General features: G+C 39.9%; 3 long non-coding RNA genes across 3 annotated transcripts; all 3 read left to right on the plus strand.

Moving 5' to 3' along the window:
* The first annotated feature begins 525 nt into the window (after window positions 1–525).
* LOC119885202 lies at window positions 526–3,198 on the plus strand. The gene is made up of 2 exons (XR_005441204.1): window positions 526–726; window positions 3,093–3,198. It is a non-coding gene; the product is annotated as an uncharacterized LOC119885202 (long non-coding RNA).
* Window positions 3,199–12,966: 9,768 nt separating this feature from the next.
* Window positions 12,967–13,411, plus strand: LOC119885203. Its single transcript, XR_005441205.1, has 2 exons — window positions 12,967–12,999; window positions 13,330–13,411. It is a non-coding gene; the product is annotated as an uncharacterized LOC119885203 (long non-coding RNA).
* A 1,732-nt stretch (window positions 13,412–15,143) lies between these two features.
* LOC119885204 lies at window positions 15,144–16,153 on the plus strand. The gene is made up of 2 exons (XR_005441206.1): window positions 15,144–15,217; window positions 15,310–16,153. It is a non-coding gene; the product is annotated as an uncharacterized LOC119885204 (long non-coding RNA).
* The last annotated feature ends 6,394 nt before the right edge of the window (window positions 16,154–22,547 follow it).

The raw sequence follows: 22,547 nt of genomic DNA on the forward strand, positions 1-22,547 counted from the left end.
TTATTCTTAATCTTAATTCATAATTTCTCAGTTTGTACCTCCTTCTCTACACCTCTCGGCGCGTATTAGTCCCTTACACCCGAGAGAGAGCGAGGAGGCACCAAATAGAGCAATGAGAAGAACCCGTGGATGCAAGTAAGAGACTGAGCCAGCTTGCCTCTCTTAACACTATAACAAAAAGGGTCACACAAATAACAAGGTTAACCCCCAACCCACTTTCACTTTTAGTTTCTCATTTACGCAATAGACTCTTCATTATATGTATCGACAGGGGCTGTAAATAAATTGGACCTGGGTGAAGTATAAAGCTAAAAAAGAGTGATTAAAACATGTTGATTTTCCACCCCTCTAGAGGCAATACCAGACCCCAAAATGACCACAATCATTTCAATAAACTATATTTTAAGAAGTTCATGCATCACAACTATATAAGAATCATTTCTTCATTTCTCTTGGGGATTTACAGGCTTTTGTCTGTCCCTGCATATTATGATGTAAAGAGGAGGAAGTCAGGGCAATTTTTATACTTCAGTGTCTGTTTATTACAACTGTAGAGACAAACTGTCTTCAAAGACAGCACCCTCCCTTTTTGAAATGTTTATTGTGACTAACTGACATACAGGATTTCTCTTGTACCTGATTTATCTGCTGATGTGATTTAACAGACGTGAGGAGCAGCTATGAGTTTACCAGCAGGATTTGTTGTCCTTCTTCTCTCTGTACAAGGTACTGTACATCTCCATTATAAGTGAGGCTGTTAGCACACAAAATCAGAGGAAAGCAGGTATTTAGTAAATAAAAAGATCTGATGCGATCCCTGAAACACCAGACTTTTAATTCTCTTTCTTTAAATAAAAGTCTTTACAAGATGACCAACGGAGCTGTTTTTTCTGTACACCAGCAGCATCTCTGTTTATCTTACCATGACAATGTAACTTTATAAATTATATTGTTCACCATTAAAAACAGTAAATATATTTGTGTGGATAGAAGTAATAACTTTACAAGTCCTATAAATAATTTGTTATAAAAAATTGCTCTGTGGAACTTCCTACATTGTTCTGCTGTCCTCCGACTCACTTTAGCCAGCGTTTTATGCATAAGAGTAAATTTAGAAGCTGTTCTCTGTAATAGCATAATTAATACAGGAAATAACATGAAAATAACATGAGTCAGTATCGTCTTTCATGTCACAAGAAAGGCGGATAACAAAACTTAAAGTTGCACTAATATATGGGTCAATTACTGTATAATGTAAAAGATACTTAGAATAATTATCACCTGAATCTGCAGTTCCCCTCAGCTCCACAGAACAGTCTTGTCAGCCTTGTTTCCAGCAGCAGCAGACAGCTGATTTCAGTAAAAGTCTCTAAAAACCCACTGTACACTACCTGCCAGCTCTAACTGTCATTCACATTTACTGACTAGCTGTGACTAATGAAGCCTCCAGCTGCAAAGGATATGTCCCTGCTACTTATCCACCTGCAAACACTACAACAATAAAACAACAGTAAAATGAAGGGAGCGTTAAATAAATCATATTCCAGATATTACTGAATATGTCAGATTCACTGCCAGACGCTGCAAATTCAGATTTCTTGGTTTGAGAAGATAAAATTCAAATGAATGAAGTTCACACAGATTGATCTTGTGTTTGTGTTGACTTAAAAATGTACCTAATATGTCATATCCTGAACCGGCTAATATATATATATATTTTTGTTATCTACATATCGCAGTAGTTTCTCACACCTCAATGTTCTGCATTTCTCTAGATTTCCATTTACACTCTGAGGAGGAAAGCAACAGAGCAAAGCAGACGCTATTTTAATGCATCACACCCCTCTAATATTTCATGTTTTTTTATCCTGTTCAGTAAGTACACAGTTTAAATACACGGCTGTTCCTCCACTGCCCCCTCTTTATGATGTGCCTGTCACATGTACATCTTTGACTTTGCGTTATATATTCTCATGTAAAACTGAATGATTTGTAGACTTCTCAATAGCTCTGTTCACTTTGGCATAAACCAGAAGTAATTTGAAAGTTTTTTTTCCCATTTTCCCATTTTTAAAACAAACATTCCCCAACAAATAAGTTAAACATAAGAAAACGTGTGATACTCAATAAATCTTACAATCAGTTCTAGTTAGGATAATATCTAAGTACAGTCTTGTTCAAACTGACATCCTCTTGCAGTGTGGAAATTTTAACACTTCTGACATACAGTATATATTTACGCTCTAGTACTAGTGTTGTAGTACGCGAGACCACTTTTTGATGCTTGGTCTCATCTCGGACTCGACCGCATTTGTACTCGGTCTTATCTCGGTCTCAGACATTGAGGACTCAGGATTTTATTTCAAGACCAGTCAAGACTATAACTTTGGGAATATCAATAAATTGCTTTTGCATGTCTGATTTATTTGTTAAGAACCTAACTTTGATTGGATGCAAAACGTATTGCTTCAATGCAACCAATCACCCTAATCAAAACTGTGTTGTTCCTGTTAGCAACTGTCACACCTCCCCGCGATGGGTAAGCATGGAAAAGGAGTATTGAATAAAGATGCTTACGCTGATTTCAGCTCTTCAGTGTTTGTATGTGGGGGTTTTAAAGGGAATGTGGGTCTTTCAGATCAACTTTAGAAGTACCTGTGATCTCGTTCTACATTTTATTGTGTGTCATGTAATGTGGGAACTGGTCTTGGTCTGGACTTGGTCTCAGCCCCTAAAATCTTGGTCTTGTCTCGGTCTCGATAAACTCTGGTCTGTGTCTTGATTTGGTTTCGTTGGGCGGTCTTGACTACAACACTATGCCATACTGACTTGCTGCTGTTGCCAGAGTTGCTCCCACAGAGATGTAGCTGGCGTGATAAGCTTAATCAGCATAACTAACTCGTTTGGTAAGGACTTAAATGTAAAAGACGTTCACTAGTAAGTTCCACACTCTTGCTTTTAGGTAGGATGACACTGAAGCCAAATTAGTTTAGGAAGTGTAGCTTTACATACTGAAAAACCACTACAACAAATGAAGTCTGTCTCCTGATGTTTGAGTCTGATTGTAGTTTCTGATGTGCTCTGTGTTACAGTGATTCAGGGTCAGTATGGCTGGAGAGTGACTTACACCTCTACTCAGATCTGTGCCTTAAAAGGATCACAGTGGAAATAAGCTGCACCCTCACATACCCATCCAGATAAATGGCCGTGATACTAAGTTGAGGAAACATTCTGGTTTACTCAGATGAATGGATGTACATGTGGATCTGAAACAGACTCAAGATACGCAGGTCGTTTGCAGTACAGTTGTTCTAACAAAATCTGCACTCTGAGAATCACAGACCTGAGAGAGAGCGACTCAGCTGAGTACAAGTTCAGGTTCATAACAAACCAACCAGATGGAAGATTTACTGGTTCACCTGGAGTCACTTTGTCTGTCAGAGGTAACATTTTCATTCATATGTTAAAAAAATTCAAATGTTCAACATCCGGAAACAACTATAAATGTGTTGTGTGTATGTTGACAGGAAAAATCTAAACTAACATTCCTGTTCCTCCCTCACAAATCCAGGTCTCCAGGTGCAGGTCAGAAGATCTAGTGTTTCTAACTGGGCAACCCTAATGGTCACAGCAGCTGTCATCTACCTGATCATCCTTCCTACGTCTGGTACAAGAATGGACAGAAAATTCAGAGAGAAACATCTTCTTCTTATTCAGGCACTCTATTATCCAGACAGTTATTCCTGTGCTGTGAAAGGACTGGAGGGTTTCCCCTCTCCTTCAGTGTGTGAGTTTACTGCACAATCTTCCACTCACACAACACCATCTGGTGGAACTGTATAACTACAGTACATATTTTTAATAGGAGACTCCCATTGTGACTCCTCACCAGCTCTGGTTTAAAAATGGTCCAAAAATGTTTTCTCTTTCAGGTGTCTATGGTCATTCATGCAACAGAGTGACTTACACTGACAGAAGCATCTGTGCCTTCAAAGGCTCATCAGTGGACATTTCTTGTACTTACAACAGTTATGACACATATATCAGATCTAAATTCTGGTTCAGTCCTGAACGTAGTCTTCAGTGGCAGAATCCCTCACAGCCTGAGGACCTTAGTGAAGACTCCCAGTATGCAGGTCGTGTTCAGGTCCTTGAAACAGAGAGAGGACGCTCCACTCTGAGAATCACTGACCTAGAGAGAGCGACTCAGCTGAGTATCACTTCAAATTCAACACATGGAGCTTTGAATGGAGGAGTATTTCCTGGTACAACTCTGACTGTCACAGGTACTGATGAACACAAACTGTAACAGCACATTTAAACTATCTGATGACAAGTGAATGTGCTGAATAGTGATCCTGATGGGAAATCATTTTACATGTGATTATTGATCATGATTGTCATAATGTTCTATTGTTTATATCTCTGTGTCTGTCTGTGTGTGATTTAGTTCCACATAAACAACATTTCATGTTTTTTCTTCACAGATCTCCAGGTTCAGGTGTCAGATCAACAGTCTACAAGAATTATACTGAGGCAGAGCTGCTTTGTCCAGCAGCTGTCGTCTACCTGATCGTCCTTCCTACGTCTGGTTCAAGAACGGACAGAAAATGGAAAGCGTGGAGACATCTTCTTATAAAGATCAGTTTTATCCCGGAGACATCATCTCCTGTGCTGTAAAGGACAAGAGGATTTCCGCTCTCCTTCAGTGTGTGAGTTTTACTCCACACTGACATTACAATACAAATTACAATTTCAGACATAACCATACTGAGTCCTCTAGATCTTGATGTGGACACAGAGCATTATTTATAGAAAGAAAATCTACTACCGGTAAAAAAAATATTCAGATTGTTACGACCCCCTGTTGGTCTAGGGGAGTGGGGGCCATAAACATATTGCACAACTGGTATAGATCTTAACAAGGTACTTTTATTGGTAACAGAGAGATGTAGACAGGTACAATAAACAAAAGGGGGAACAAACCAAGTTAAAATAAAAAAGGTCCTCAAAGGAGCCTGTACCTATCTATCGATTTAAGCAGAGTTGATTCTTGCTACAAAAGAACACAAAGAGCACAGCACCCCTCCACCTGGTGAAAACTAACACAATAGTAAACAAAACACAAAGTGATTTCTCCACTGCACCCAATGTGGAGCTAACAAACAAAGGTGTGCAACAGTTTCACTAACACAATGTACAGCTAATAAGCAAGGAAGGTGATAGTTCCACTAAACACAAAGTACAACTACAGGCAGGCTTGCAGTCAATACCAGGCACACAAGTCAATAGGCGTGACAAGCTGCCTGGAGCAACAGGTGGACTCTCCTTATGAGCAGGAGTAATTAATGTGGTGGCGAGCCATTGGTTGAGTGGAACAGAGGGAACCAATGGGCGGGACTGATGTCAGCACCCCAGAAAACCAGGAAGTAGGCGGTCTTCATTCCCCAGGGACACAGCCTACTTGGTAGAGGTGAGACAGGAAAAGGGGAAACACAAGGGTGACAGCGACAGCCGTGACACGATGCATGTTGTGATATAACAATTTGACATTTTTTATGAAAAGGAATTTAAAGTATAAAATATGTTGTTGCTACATATATACATACATTATTGTTTTGATATTCCCCATTTTAGTTAATTGACCAGTTTATGACTGAGATAGATTGGATTTGTTAGCTTGAAACATTTTTTTTACTATAGCAAAATTTAAAATGGATTTACCAGTTTCTGAAAAGTTTTCAGGACAGACAGATGGAGACTTTCTCTTAATAGTGGTAAATCAACCACAGAGGCTGGATAAAGTAATGTGAACTGGGAACATTTTCAAACTATTAAAACAAACTAAAACTGTTTGCAGCAGGATTTGAGCACAAACAAGAGAAAATTCATAATCAGTCTTAGATAGATAGCAGCATATTCTCATCTTTAAATAATTCATGTTCATCTCTTCTCCAGATGCTCCAAAGCTTCCCTCTGTGTCAGTGAGTCCCTCTGCTGAGATAGTGGAGGGCAGTTCAGTGCCTCGACCTGCAGCATGATGCTAACCCACAGCTAAACACACCTGGTACAAGGAGAACCAACTCTGCTCAGTGAAGAACCAGCTTGTCTTCAGCTCATCCATACCTCTTCTGGAGAGTATTACTGTGCAGCTGAGAATGAGCTGGGGAGGAGGACCTCTGAATACATCATTAATGTGAAATGTGAGGAAACAGTTTATTTAAAAAATACCATAAATCTGGCCTGTCTTTGCTGAACAAACTGACCTTTTTTTAATTCATTGCAATGTTAGCTCCACATTTTTACAACATGGTAAAAACGGCAGCAGTGTAACGAGGTGCTGAGCGTCTTCCCACTGGGCGCTGAACATTTGTTTTCCCGGTCGCCGTGAGTTGAAAAATTTTCAAGTTTGGGTGAAGGCAGCGCTTGTCACTGTCACGTTTTTACCCAGCAAGGGCCAGCAAGTAGGCCTACCCTCTTTGTGGTTACATTTTCAAAGTAAAATTAGGTAGCTTACTTGCAGCACATCACCTCCACGGGTATTATGTATCATAGCCTGGGCTTGACATGAACTTTTTTGCTCACTTTTTCCCAAAGTTACTAGCCACCAGCATTTTCACTAGCCAAAATTACGTTTTATATGATTAAAGTTGACAATAGAGTGCTTAAATTGGCGTGAAAAAATGTACTAATATGCTGTTTCGTCAAGTTACTTCCAAATACATTATAGTTACTGTCATTTGAGACTAATTAGTTATATTAGAGTATTACTGTCTCTGAATTGTAATGCTTTACACTACTTATGCGTTACTTTTAAGTTACTTTCACTTGAATTTAATGGGCACATTATTTGATAGGAAGGTGTCGGCATAGGTGGGTTCTAGTGATGTGCAGAGTTATATCTGCCAATTGGATGGGTCATTGTCATAAAATTAACCCATTGATTAGCAGGGTGAAATAGGACGAATCTTCTCCCACTTTAGAAAGATTCTGCGCATTTACAGGTACAGCAACATAACGCCATTGATTATTTGAATCTAGCCTCTCTAATCATGAAAGTAATTTGTTAAAGCATAAATACATAGAAATCTTTATTTACGCATGATACATCAGGGGAGCTACCTTCTAGAGGAGCCGGGCTCCCCCGTAGTTTGCACCCTGCCTACAAACTAACCATCAGATTCCCACAACAGGAAACAACGTTACTCTTTTACTCATGGATTTGTTTTTGGTGCCGAAATTTTCTCTGTGTTGGTGAATAATTAACAAAACAAAACACCACCTCATTTCAGGTTAAAATGCGTTGTAACGCGCGTTCCTGAGATTGTAACAGGTATAATATTACAGATTTTTTTTTTGTAATGCATTATATTGCTGCCTTAAAACAAAAACAATACATTACTTTTGTATCACATTACTCCCAACACTGCTAATTTATCATTAACTCTGATAAGGTTGGTGTAAAGCTCCTTTTTTTGAAAACATGTAGTCTATTAAAGAGGTGGTATCATTTTCAGGTTCAAAATCCTATTTAAGGGTTGTACCAGAACAGGTTTACATGGTTTAACTTTCAAAAAACATCATATTTTTTGTCCTACTTGCACATTGCTGCAGCTCCTATTTTCACCCTGTGTTGAACGCTTCGTTTTAGCTATGGAGTGATACATCTGTCTCTAAATGATCTTTGTTGGGAGTTGCACATGTGCAGTTCCTAGTTCAGGACTACTAGCCAATCAGAAGCAGAGACCTTTCTCTCAGTCAGAGAAAAGAAGGTAAACAGCTTCGATTCAGCTGTAGGCTACATGTTGCCGACCAGCTTGGCAACATGGACTGGAGCAAGAGTTTCAGAGTGGTGAGTTATTAATCTGTAACAAAAGTATCTTCCATCCATAAAGTTTAACTGAGCTCTGTCTCTACATCACAGTAACAACTTAAATTACCTAAATTTTACAGTAACTTACTGGCAGCTGGATGCCGACTGTAATTCGATTTACAGTATCGTTACTGTAATTTCAATTACAGTATCATTAATGTAATTTCAATTACAGTATCATTACTGTAAATGAATTATAGTATCATTACTGTAAATTTAATTACAGTATCATTACTGTAATTTCATTCACAGTATCATTACTGTATTTTCATTTATTTACAGTATTATTACCGTATTGTCATTTACAGTACTTTCATTTACTGTAATGTAATTTAATGTTTTCAATTAGTTTAACTAATAGTTACTTCTAAGTAACTTCCATTAAACAAAATCCACATTTAAAAACCTTTAACTTACAATCCAATTTCAGGACAGCACTGCAAACCACATATTTCACCCAAAAGATTACAACATGAACATTGTCCTTACAATATGCTTTTTAATTGTAAACATTTACTTATTCAAAGTACAAAGAGACACCTGTGTTAATGTGAAGAGTGATGGCATGATAAAGACCACAGAAGGTACCTGCAGGATGGTACAGCAAGCACAGATCAATTAAGTGAGCTGAGATTGAAAGGAATTTGGTTTATGACCCAATGCCTGCAAAACATAACATTTTCTAGAAATCAATCCAAGTTGTTGAGACATGTCTTGTCATTTCACACACCAAAGTCCGTTGGATTCATTCACTTGGGATTCTTGTCTGAAGAAATCTTACAACATTCCATATTGTGATATTAGTTATTTTACGTAAAATAAAATTCAATACCTTTTAAGACCTTTTTCAAGACCTCTACAACATATTTAAGACTGACGCGCCACTTTAAGCTGTAACCGGTCATGTCAGCAACACACCTTTAAAAGGGACATTGTGGAGTTTTTAAAAGGAACTTAAATATATTAATAACATTTTTATTGCCTATATGTGACCAGTTTATAACCTCACCTAAAAAGTGAGGCATCCACCAACTTTCTAAGTTGCCTATAACAGCCTGAATAGGCCTACTGTTTTCTATGTGAAGGTCTGGTTGGATTTTCTGCGAAAATCCATTGTTTTACAAAGTCTATGACATTTATGTGCACAACATTACTGCAGATCATGTGAAACAGTGCGATTTTGTGTTTTAGTTGGTTCAAACTAGATAATGTTAACTTGCTTGCAAACGCCGATCAGTTGATAACTACATGTTATAGACAACCTTACTGCTAGAAGCCAATTAAAACTACCAACGCACCTTTAACTTACATTAACTATAAATTGATTTTGAGACTGTAAAACTAAACACATTTTTTTGCATATCGTCATGTGTTTGGACATAATTTCATTAAATACGAAATGAATGAGATGTTATTAATGTTAAATAGACCTCTAAAAACCTTACTGTCAATTTGAACCTTTACACAGGGCCCAGGAGTCCTGAAAACTACCGACTGAGCTAAACGTGCACACGAGTATCCAAGCATTTCAAATAATTTTACTATGTTCTAGCCCGCCATGTAACAGCTTGAAATAAATCTGGCCGGAAGCCAGACTTATTTGCTTACCCCTGCTCTATTTGTTCCACAAGACACAGTGACACTCAGTGTCACTTCTCCACAGTGACACTCAGTGTCACTGTAGAGAGAACACACAGTAGAGAAGAATTACAGTAGTGAGGAAATATTTCCATAATTCTTTGCTATTTACAGTAATCTACTGTAAAGTATATATACAGTATTTTACTGCACCTACTACAGTAAAATACTGTTCAAAATGTTCAAAAATCAGTTACAGTGTACTAAAAGTGCTGCATCAGAAACTGTTTATTATTCACAGCAGTAACTACTGTAATACAGAGTAGAAAAATGATCTGCATTAGAAACAAAGGGCAAAGAATAAATGATTTTGTCTAAGAAAAAATCCACAATTAAGGCAACAGGATTAAAGTTTTATATAGGCCTTTGGGCACTTTGGATTGTTTGTTTTGCATTTGCATTTCCTCAGAGCACTGTGTGGATTTATGTTTATCATGAAGCTCTGGTTGCTCTGAGTAACTGGAGATATGTCCACCTAAAATGAGTACACGGGCCTTTATTTTCCAGATTATTCCCATACAAAAGCATCTTCTGCTTTCCTACATGGTATGATTACTTTTATTAAAAAACAGACTTAACTTTGGAAAGGTAGCTGTGATTTGACGATATGATGTGATATAAAGGCGGCACTGTTAGTAGTAACACGGTGTCCCTTAATCATGAAGATTTCTGTAATTTTACAGCATCGTTCTCCTGTTTCATTTACTGACTGACCGCTGTGTTGATGTGTGTGTGCATGCGACCAGTCGCGTGTGATAACAGAGATCATACCATCAGGTTAAAGCAGGCGGGAGGCCGACGGTCTACAGGTCTATGGGACTGTGGCTGCCCTGTGACAGATTCAACTTTTATATTCTCTTTGGCACTGCAGCTGAGAAGTGAGACGTGACTGTGGTCTGGATTCTCCTGTAATATATTGCATATATATTATTGCACTATTGTGTCAATCTGTGTGTGTAGCCTATGTGTTCTCTATACTGTAGGCTGTGTTTTATTATTATTGTCTTATTATATTATTGTATAAGTAAGCACATCGTGAGCATTTTCCAGAGTCAAATTCCTCGTACTTGTACACATACCTGACAATAAAGCGGATTCAGATATCGCTATATCATCACTGCCGCTGGTCAAGTTTATAATTAACAGCAGGCTAAAACAGCCATCAGGCCAACGGCCAGTCCACGAGTTTAATCTCCACAGCCTCTTCTTGTTTACAGTGTTGTCTCTAAAGACAACAGGCTTCACGAATGGACCAATGAGCAAACACTATGTGCATGTAGTAGTAGGACTGGGCGATATGGCCAAAAATGTTATCACGATAACAATATTTCATATCATTCGATATCGATGATTATCACGATAAATGTCAAATCATTATTTCTTTCAAGTTTAAAGGGAAATTTTTGCTCCTGAGTGAAAAAAGAAACCAGATGGTTAATTATGTGGTTAAACTTTTCTTTATGGTCAGAATGTGACAAACACTGCCAATCAGTGGATCACTTAACAAATCTGAGGTAGCACATTCAAAACTATCTTTTCCAAAAAATATGATTAAAGAAATATTGACAAGTTGTCTCTCTTTTGTCCCCCAGATGCTCCAAAGCTTCCCTCTGTGTCAGTGAGTCCCTCTGCTGAGATAGTGGAGGGCAGTTCACTGACTCTGACCTGCAGCAGTGATGCTAACCCAGCAGCTAAATACACCTGGTACAAGGAGAACCAACACTGATTCAGGGACCAGGAGAAATTTATCATTTCACCTCTATCAGCTCTAAGGACAGCGGGATCTACCACTGCAAGGCTGAGAATGAGTATGGCCAGATCAACTCCACATCTGTATCCATAGATGTCCAGTGTAAGTACAAAACATCAGCAAAGCGCTTGGAAGTTTACTTACAGATAGTGGATGTAAATGTCTGATGAGCTCAGGCTGGTAGAAATAATATCATGTTCTAAAGTAGCATCACTAGTGGTCTAAAGGAGTATTTCGGATTTCTTAATTCTAACATGCCATTTGTACTGTATGTTAAATTTGGTTTTGGTCACTAATCATTCCGCCTGGCAAAGAAGAGATACCTTCGTAGAGCAACATGTGGTATTGTAGTCAAGACCGTCCAAACCGAGACCAAGTCAGAGACCAATACTGAGGGAGGGCGAGATAGAGAGAGATAGATTCAAAATATTGGATAAAACATTGGCTTAGCAAAGAGCTAACATTCTATCTGTACAGATAGAAAGTAGACATCTGTGAGATCAAAAAAATGCTTTAGAAAACACACGCTGCTGCTGGATAATTACTAAAGGATAAATGTTTTGAGTTCTCTCCTAAGATTTGTGTAGATCACAAACCAAATCAGAGCAGCACGGTGGTGCAGTAGTTAGCACTATTGCTTCACAGCAAGAAGCTTGTGGAATCGAACACCGGTTGCCCCAGCCTTTCTTTGTGGAGTTTGCATGTTATCCCCGTGTCTGCGTGGTTTCTCTCAGGGTGCCTGGCTTCCTCCCACCATCCAAAGACATGCAAACTAGGTAGATGATGAGTGGACAAACCAAATCAGAGTGTAACATGGGGAGTGCTGAGGTCACAGATAGATCTATATGTTCACTCAGTTAGCCTGACTGAGACTTATCTTTGGATAAACTTCAGACAGCATTTGTCCAGAATGAGTACAGTAGATTTTGATCCCTCACTTCTTACAGTGTAGTTGTGCCAAAACAGGACAGCTGCATGGCCAGTGTGGAGAGGAGGAGTGACTGCAGGGACCAAGAATCTTTCAACATGCATGCAAGTATTATATTTAGATAAATTTGACAATCTGAACCTCCGGTTAGCCTATTTTATGGAGTGTTCTCATTTGTCCATGCATTGACTACAAATAACATTACTTACTGCGGTCTAACTGTTATTAAGTGTGGCGACAATCTCATTTAAAATTTTCAGTCCAGCTCACAAACTGTTTTGTTATCATCCAATACATTTAGATGTGCTCTCTGGCGAAAGACACAAATAGTACAAAGAGGCAGGCGAGCTAACGCAGATGTAACACGTGGCTAAATATAACATTCTCATATAACAAGCATGGTTTCTCCACTACCATGTTGAGAACATGCAGCACAGTTTATCAAGTGGAGCATCAGATGAATTACAACACCTCCTGATGCATTATGTGTTATTAATGTTCCTCTTTGTAGCCCCTCCCAGTAGGTGACACTTTGTCTATACATGTTTTCCTCCAGATGCTCCAAAGACTGTTTCTGTGAATTCCTCTGGTGAGATAGTGGAGGGCAGTTCAGTGACTCTGACATGCAGCAGTGATGCTAACCCAGCAGCTAATTATACCTGGTACAAGGAGAATGAAGACTCACCAAAAGCATCAGGACAGAACTTCACCATCACTGACTTCAGAGCTGAACACAGTGGGAATTATTACTGTGAAGCCCAGAACAGAAGAGGACGTATAACTCCACCTTACATCTGACTGTTGTGGCAGGTAAATTATTAACTTTCATACACACCCGTTCACTTCCACATAATTTCTCTGCAAAGTCTGTCCTGCAGGCTCTATCATCAGGTGATCTACTTCGCCACAAGGTTAACAGCTGTGCTCAAGAGTCCAAGACATATGGCCAAAGATTTGATATTTGACTACAAAGTCAATCATTAATTGATCATTATTCTTTAACCTGGGGTGCATACATTCCTTTATTCTCCTCTCCAGCAAAATAATCAGACACACAATAAGATATTGTCCAAGCATGAAGGACCACTAATATATTGGCACAGGGCTTTTACACTGCCTTTGTTTTGTACTGTTTCCCAGGCTCAATGAAATCAGCAGCTGCTGGATCAATCACTGCCATTTTTCTGGCTCTCATATTGCTCTGTGTCTTCCTATTGATTAGGTGAGCAGTTCAGTCTTCCTGTGATCATATTCAGTAATGCACCTAAGATTCACTCAGTTGTTCAGTAATGTCATGTAATGATTTGTTTTTTGTTCATTTATTCTCCTCTCCAGAAGAAGATGTCCTCAAAACAAACCACAGAGCCTGGAGAGAGACCAGACAACACAGCACAGGTGAGGAAGAATTCAGATAGTACTCTCACCTTAAAACTAAATTGAATCATGCTTCTTCTTTCATCCTGTTCATTCCTATGTGATAACCCTGTTAATAATAAATAATCTTTATTTGTAGAGCACTTTTCAAAAACAAGTTACAAAGTGCTTTAACAAGTGTAAAGACAATAATACCCAAGAGACAATAATACAAAAACAATACAAGATAAAAGCATGAAAACATTGAAAAGACTAAAATACACATTTAAGATCATTATAAAATTAGTAAAAGAATAAAATAAAGGGATAAAATAAAGTCACATAAGATCGGGAAAGGCTCTCCTATAAAAGTATGTTTTAAGAAGGGACTTAAAAGAGTTCACTGACTCAGCCGACCTGATTTCCTCGGGCAGGCTGTTCCAGAGCCTCGGGGCCCTGACAGCAAACGCTCTGTCCCCTTTAGTTTTCAGTCGAGACTCTGGAACAGACAACAGACCTCTGCCCGAGGATCTCAAGGTACGTGCTGGTGTGTATGGGACTAAAAGTTCAGAATATAACAAGGCAAGAGGCCATGAAGAGCTTTAAAAGTGATCAATAGAATTTTAAAGTCAATTCTAAAACTACTGGGAGCCAGTGTAATGAAGCTAAAATAGGAGTAATGTGGTCATATTTCTTTGTTCTGGTTAAAAGCCTGGCAGCTGAGTTCTGGACAGTCTGGAGTCGATCAATAGATTTTTGGGTTAAACAGGTGAAAAGGCTGTTGCAATAATCCAGGCGTGATGAGATGAAGGCGTGTAAAATGGTCTCGGTGTCATTAAAAGTTAACAGATCGAATTTTTGCTATATTTCTAAGTTGATAAAAACATGATTGAACAAGCTTTGTGGTGTACTGCTCGAAATTTAAATTACTATCAAACCAAACACCAAGGTTCTTTGCCACAGGCTTAATGTGATTTACTAGCGAACCAGCAGATGGCAGTATTTGATTTGCCATCTGCTGGAGACCCGATGACCAGGATTTCTGTTTTGTCTGAGTTCAGCTGGAGGAAATTATTTGACACAGTCATTCTGTCATAAATGATGAAGTGACAGGACCAATGTTTTCGTCAACCCAACACTATCCACCTACACATTCATGTTAGCTTTTTGTAAACAAAGGGGAATTTGGCATTCACTGATTTTATGACCTCTACTGGTAAGAATTACAACAACAAAAACCAAAGTGACCTTTTGGCTTTGATAATGAGGTTTGTGGTTCCACAACAGAGGACATGACAAATGTTGACCTCAGAAATGTGTAGCGCCTGATGATGTATTTGTAACTGAAACTGCAGAACAACCCCCTCATTGTTACAGGCCAATAAAATCATACTTATGAAGATAAGAACTTAAGTATTTTTGTCTATACAATTGTTGCCTTTCAGCTAAATATGGGTTCAGTGTCCAACAACCCTTCAGCTGCAGTACAGAGAAAACCAGCAGAGGAGTCAGACGACCTTTGCTACGCCAGTGTAAGCTTCTCTAAAAACCAGGAAGATGCTCTCTACCCAACATCAGGTCAGCTCAGCGCAACAGACACACATGAAGAGGAGGAGGACGGCGATGGTGTGGAGTACAGTGTTGTTAACTTTAAGAGTGCGAGTGCTTCAGTAGAGTGAGTCCATGAGAATTTTATTTATTCCCATTATTTTTGCTCCTTGTTATTATTCTGAGTCTTAATTTACTAATTACATTTTTCATTCACAGATTAAGACGTCAAGAGGCTGTGGAGGATTCATCTGCACTGTACAGCACAATCACCAACATACCAAGAGTATAATCACAACATGGATCTGTGGTTCTGTTTAAGCAGAATTCCACAGTGACAATAAAATACATTAAAAACTGTCAAAAGTCAAATACATAAAACAACAAACAATCATAGTTTCTCTTACAACCAACAAGTTATCACAAGAGTTTGTTCGGAAGCCCAAAGGCAGGATGTTCTCTGCCCTCCATCATATCCGATGTTTTTAGAAATGTATTGGCAGTGTAATTTAGTCAAATTAACCTCAAAGGAATCTACACATCCAGCAGACATGACAAGATCTTTGTGTGGACAATGTGCAAAAGGTTAGAGTTAATAAGCTGTATTAAAATTACTGTTACAGCATCCAGCCAAGTACTAGTATCAGTTGCTAACAGTCTGTAATTTATTAATTCCAATATAGAATTTGCTTAACATTTTTTCTAAGGAGCAATATTTTACTGTCGGTGCAAGCGAACCAATTCCTTGTCAAGTACATTTCTATACAGTATACCTTTCCAACTTTACCAAAGTCTTTCTCTGCTCTACAGTCTATTCACTTTTTTTATTAATATTTCAAATATTCCTATGCTCATTCTGACATTTTTAAATTTCTGGTGCTTACCATCACAACAAAATGAGTTATTGTTTTGTTTGAGTCCTCATCTCACAACTTAATTATTTTTTTAACTCTTGTTTTGTGTTTTATAAACCTGTGACTTATTTCACACTTTAACCCTCTAAAATTTGTTAAACTAAATAACATGAGATTTTATTGAATAAAAAAGGTATTTAGTTTGTAAATTCTTACTCTGGACAAAGATCTTCAGTGTTCGGGATACATGGGAACCAGGGGGCACACTGCAATTCATCAAACTTTTTTTGTATATTTTATGGCCTATGGCTATGTTACCACTGACAAACTGTCTGCAACTCACAGCGTAAGAGTGGGAACCCTTCAAGTTCAGTAAAATTGGAAATATATTGACAGCCCTGAACTTCCTGGATCAATAACTCATCAGCGAAACATTTTCACGATGCCTCTTTCCAATTGTAGTGTAAACAACGAGTTAAAAGCTAATTTTCACCAAAATGAATGATGCGCAAATGACATACGTTTTGTATGAGCAGCCGGCTGTGAGACAAGTGTGTAGGGTACTACAGAAATGTTAGTATTACGGCATCGGGAGCTAACACTTTCTGGAATATTTGCAGCTCAAATCATCCATCCAAACAAAATGTAACATTATATCCACTAACTTAGATCTTCCTTCTTCAGCTTAAGAATTAATTAACATTCCCTCCTCAACAAAACTTGATTCCAAAATATCTAAAATAATATCACAATCAGACAAAACAATATCCATCACTCCTGATGCTGACTTCTGGAGCCAAATTTGCAAAATCGTCAATATTATGACAAATTAGAACAACAACTTAAAACTCATATGGTATAAGGGACTCCAAAGAATTCATTACACTGGGCAAAGACTGTTTGAAATCGGATTCACATCTGAGACTTGTTCATGTTTTACACAAATAACCCTGATAACCATTTTCATGCCATTTGGAACGGCACACCAGTTCACCAGTTTTGGAAAGACTTGACTTCATCATTATTCGTCTTCCAGGGTAGCTGCATTCCACTATCACCATCCCTCTGCTTACTAGGAGAAACAACCTTATGAACTGGAAGTCAAGGAACACCATGCTTATGACACACACACACACTGGAAAACTTGTAGATTATAGCTCTATCATATAGCATCATGCAGTTTCTGCAGATTTATCGGCGGCACATCCACGATGCAAATTTAAGGTACTTTATTGAATTGATCTGGTGACTGTGGAGGCCATTGGAGTACAGTGAATTCACTGTCATGTTCAAGAAACCAGTTTGAAATTATTTGAGCCTTGTCATGATTTTAGTAATTCTTTTACTTCTCCTGTCCTTCCAGACCCTGCCACGTCTCTCCTGTCCACTAGCTGTCCGCAGTGTGTTTTCTAAATCTTGCCCATAATGTGACCCGGCTATCGCCTAGACATTGGCAAACAAAATTCTCATTATTATTATTTGTTTTTGTTCCTACAGCTTAATTGCTTTGGAAAAAGAAATGACATCATTGCTATTAGGAACACATATTTTCCAAACCTTTGTGACTGTCAATCATCCTCTTCAAGTGAGAGGTTATGTTGCACAAAGTCTAGTTGAAGCTAATATTTAGCTATTTAATGGGGAGTGTAGAAGCACAATGTGTTATTGATCTGCAAAACACCACAAAAGAAAGTGTGTAATGTGGCAATATGCAAGTGCGATGGTAGTATTTCTGTTAGGTGTGCTAGGTCTGGACTCAAGAGCGTACACCGACTCAAAGGTTTTGGATTAGCAAAGAGTTAATGAATGCACAGTAGTACAGAAGATCTTACAAAAGAGGTGGTTGTAGTAGAATGAGTAGAGGTAGGCGAGGTGGTCATGAAGTCCAGGGCTGGTGGTGTGGCTGGTAGCGCAGGCAACACTGACTCCAAACAACTGCACACAGAGAGAATATGGTATTAGCAAAGGGTTTTCCACAACAAAAGGCTTCACTAAAATTTCAAGGCGTTTTTGCCAAGAGTATATTACTACATGAGTAACTGAAACATCTGGCACTGGCTGCCTGGATCTCAGGAGTACTTGTGCTGGGGCTTGATTAGGAGCTGCGCTGGAGAGTCTGGTGCCCAGGAGAAAACCACACCACCTGCCCTTATATATATACACACACACACACCACAGAACACCAAAGAGGAAACATGAGTGAGGGAGAACAGAAAGGGAGCACGAGAAAGAAGCTCTGCAAAACAGTCCTCTTTCAGGGGTTTTAGCTCATGCAAAGCTTTCGTGTGTGTCTGAGTGGTGTGTCGGGCTGCTAAATGTCTAGGGCTGGGAGGAGATGGATGCAGAAGTTAGTAGTTAGTACTGTGTGTGACAGAGAGGGACAAATGTAAAAAGCTTCAAGTAGACTAATATAATTGAATCATATTGTTTGTTAATCATATATTGTATTGGTTCAAATTATTAAAATATCTGACTTTACTCTCACTATCTGTTTCTGCTTGTCTATCATATTTATAGTGTGTGATTTGCAAAATACCTATCATAGCCTACATCACATATCATAGGGTGACCAGACGTCCCAGGCTTCAGGGACAGTCCCCGTTTTTGGCTGCCTGTCCCTGGATAAATACAGAATAAAACTCTGAATAGAAGTAATAGTATTAATTAAAAAAAAATAATAATTGATAGTCGAACTGGAAATGTCTCCCCCCCCCTTTCGGTGATTATGTTCCCAGTTTTGATCTCGGACGTCTGGTCACTTCGTATCAGGAATATTATTACTGTTGACCTCACTATGAATCTTAAAATCGCCGACCCATGTATCCTGTGTCATAGCTACATTTATGACCTTTGCAGCAAAAAACCCCGCACGAGTAACCTGGAATCGAGGCGCAAGGAAAACGCAAGTGAGGAAAACATGGATGCAATTAAAGACTTGAGAAGCACCCAAGGAAGAGGCGTGAGGATAGAGGACTTGAGGAGGTAGAGACTAAGAGCCTATACTATGACGCGAGGCAAGGTAATTGAGGATTTAGAAACTGAGAAATGAGAGAGACCAACAGGTATAAACAATGTGCAGCAACAACACTGTGGAAAACAAAAGGGATATACAAATAACACGTTTCACTGTCACTTTTAGTTTAGGTCTACACAATGGGCACGCACTGTATGGACTGGGGCTGTAAATAAATTGAACCTAGGTGTAGAATAAGGTAAAAAAAAAAAAAAGAGTGATTAAAAGATGTTTTTACCGGGGTTTTTTTTTTTTTCACCCCTCAAACTGTTTTCTCAAGAAAAGTGTTACACTACCAGGCTACAAAATGACCATAACTATAATTTCAATAAACTATATTTTAAGAAGTTCATGCATCATCAATTGTAAGAATCATTTCTTTATTTAGACTTGCGGAAACAGACATTTGTCTGTTCATGCATATAATGATGTAAGAGGAAGGAAGTCAGGGCAGCTTTTAGACTTCAATGTTTAAGACAAGTTTGCCAAAAACAGAGACAAACTGTCTTCAAGGACCATGTTCCACTTTTGGAAATGTTTATTGTGACTGACTGACATACAGGACTTCTCATGTACGTGATCTACCTGCTGATGAGATTTAACCGATGTGAGGAGCAGCTATGAGTTTACCAGCAGCAGCGAGTGGATTTGTTGTCTTCCTTCTCTCCGTACAAGGTACTGTACATCTTTATATTGTGAGGCGGTTAGTACACTTCAGAAAATCAGTGGAAGATGGGCTTTTCAGTAAATAATTGATGTGTGATCCCTGCAACACCAGACATTCACTTTTCTTTCTTCACACTCTTTACAAGACAACCAACAGAGACCAGCAGCAACTCGGTACACTTATCATAACAATGTAAACTTTATAAACTGAAGTATTGTGCACCATTAAAGACAGTAATGTTGTGGATAGAAGTAATAACAAAGAAAAAAATCTAAATAATTTCTTTTAAATAAAATTAATCACTCTGTGGCACCTACATTGTTCCGCTGTCCTCCAAACATTAGCCAGCATTTATATGCTGAGTTTAGCCTGAGCGGCATGTCTGTTTTTGTATTGTTGTTCATTTCTGTAAGTAGTACTTGTGTGTTTAGTTAAATCTGCCTCGCATTTTTTTGTTCAACACATTGGGGAAGCCTGTAGCGTCGGTTTTTGACAGTAAAGGTAGGTGTATATTTAACAGAAGAGACTGAGTAAGTGGTTGGGTGGATTGAGAGCCAGAACCTCAACTTTGAACCAGGAGACCGGGGTTCGTGTCTTGTGTGCAACAACAAGTTACGCGAGTTACGTAAATTGACGTAGACTAAGTGACGTTAATTAACTTAGGTGTTAACTGACGTACGTAGTTATTTTAACCCATACCACGATCTTTTCCTAACCATAACCAAGTGCCTAAACCTAACCAAACTGCAACGTTTCACACTTAATAACGCGAATGACGCAAAAGGGGTAAAGCTGACGGCAAAGGGCCTTGACCAAGCGTCATGTGTGAGGAGTCTGGAGTGAGAATGTGTTGATTCTTGAATATGTCACAGATTCATTGCCAGATGCTCTAAATTCAGATTTCCTAGTTTGAGAAGATCAATTTAAAATTTTGAAATGAAGTTCACAATTTTTTCTCTGAATGTGTTTATGTTGGTGAGATACATTTGTGTCCTGAACAAGCTATAATTTTAAATTCCATGTTTAAAACAGACATGGCAATCTATTAGGACTATTTCTGTCTGCTAGAAAAAGTGTTTTTGTTATCTGCATATCACAGCAGTTGCCCACTCTCAATGTTTTGCATTTCTCAACAGTTTCCATTCACACTCTGCAGCATCTAACCGTAGACAGGAAAGCAACTGAGCAAAGCAGACATGTTTTTTTTCATGATTCACATCCTTCTAATTTTTTATCTTCACATTTTTATCCTGTTTATATTTAAATATATTTCTGAAATTGAATGTTTGGTCTTAAACTTAAAAACACATCCATGTATTCAAACCAAAAATAAGTGTAGAATTTCCCAGTTTAAACTAGCTTCAAACTTCTAGCTGGTAAGATTTTACTTCAGTGCCTAGCTTATGTTTTTTTGCCTCTTAATGTGCATTCTCTTTGGTAACCTCTGTTTATGAGAATGTTGATCATAACTCAACAGTAGCCGCTCTCAGGAACATCAAGAGCGAGGAATAATGCATTTCAAATCTTTCACAACCATGCCAATAAAATAAAGGCATTTTTTATTGTTTCAAATGTCTTTTAATTGCCCCTTCAGTCATTCCATGCCAGCGCCGGGCCTGCAGTGCAAACAAAATGAGGAGTTAATACTGCAGACCATTTATTGTCGTATGTGTACGGTGGGAGACAGAACGGACCCAAACGCACGCTGAGGGTGAAAAAGAGGTTTATTGAGGAAAAACAGGCTCGAGGCGAGGCAGGTGGAAGGAGGGGAGGCAGACGAGGACTCGGGGAACCGAGAAGCTGGAGGAACGAGGGCACAAGGCTGGAGGCTAGGGGAGGCTGGCAGACGGGTAGGTGAGGACACGGTGACGGGGTCCAGGCGGGTGCGAGTAGAGAAGCCGGGGGGGTGTCGTGGAGGCGGCGAGGAGGAGCAGGCAGCGAGCCCGGCTGGCCGAGCTGGAGGCAGAGGTGAGTGAACCTGGCGGGAAAAACACAGAGACAGGGTTAGTAGGCAAGAGGACAAGAGGCAAAGGAGTATAAGAAATAAAGCCAGAACGAAGCGGCGACACCAGTCAAGAGCTGCGACGATCGAGCGAGGGTGGAGTGGAAAGCCGGGTTGATATACTGGCAGTTGATGAGGCTGATGGCTGGCAGGTGCGGCGGCCGGGGATGGAGGTAAACGAGGTGCAGGTGTGGGTAGCCAGCCGGGCTCCGGAGCAGGGAGGGAGAGAGCACACACAGAGAGAGAGAGGAGGCACAGGGGAAACCAGAATGTGAGGTAAAGGAGAAACAGGACACTCCCGACAGCCGGGCTGCCACCGCGACAGGGGCCCCCCCCTCAACGGACGCCTCCAGGCGGACCCCCCGTTTGTCTGGGTGAGCCCGTAGAAGTCGGCAGGAGGAAGGATCCAGGATTTGACTGGCAGGGATCCAGGAGCGCTCCTCTGGGCCGTAGCCGCCCAGTCCACCAAGTACCGGTAGCCTCGACCTCTACGTCGCACATCCAGGAGGCGGCGCCAGTGTAACGGGGTGTCCGTCGACCATCCGGGAGGGGAGGCGCTGCCACTGGCATAGAGAGGGAGCTGGTGGAGACGGGCTTGACCCGTGAACGTGGAAGACGGGTGGACTCTCATGTGAGGGGGGAGTATCAGGCTAACCGCGGAGGGGTTGATGACGCCTCGATGGGTAGGGGCCGATGAACCGGGGGGTTTTTCTTTGAAGAGGTTTGCAGGGAGTCTCTGAGGAGAGCCACACTTGTTGTCCAGCCAGGCCCGTAGGCGGGGCTGGAGTGCGATGCCGGTCTGCCAACCGGCGATTGCGGGCCGCGGTGCGCTGTAGGGCGGCCGTGGTCTCCTTCCAGATGCGCGGCAACGGCGGAAGTGGCCCGTACCGAGGGGACCGCTACTTCTGCTTCCTGGGACGG

The sequence above is a fragment of the Micropterus salmoides genome, unplaced genomic scaffold (assembly GCF_014851395.1).
Source record: "Micropterus salmoides isolate LMB-PRFRI ecotype aquatic unplaced genomic scaffold, ASM1485139v1 Ms_hic_scaffold_3942, whole genome shotgun sequence".
Classification (NCBI taxonomy): domain Eukaryota; kingdom Metazoa; phylum Chordata; class Actinopteri; order Centrarchiformes; family Centrarchidae; genus Micropterus; species Micropterus salmoides.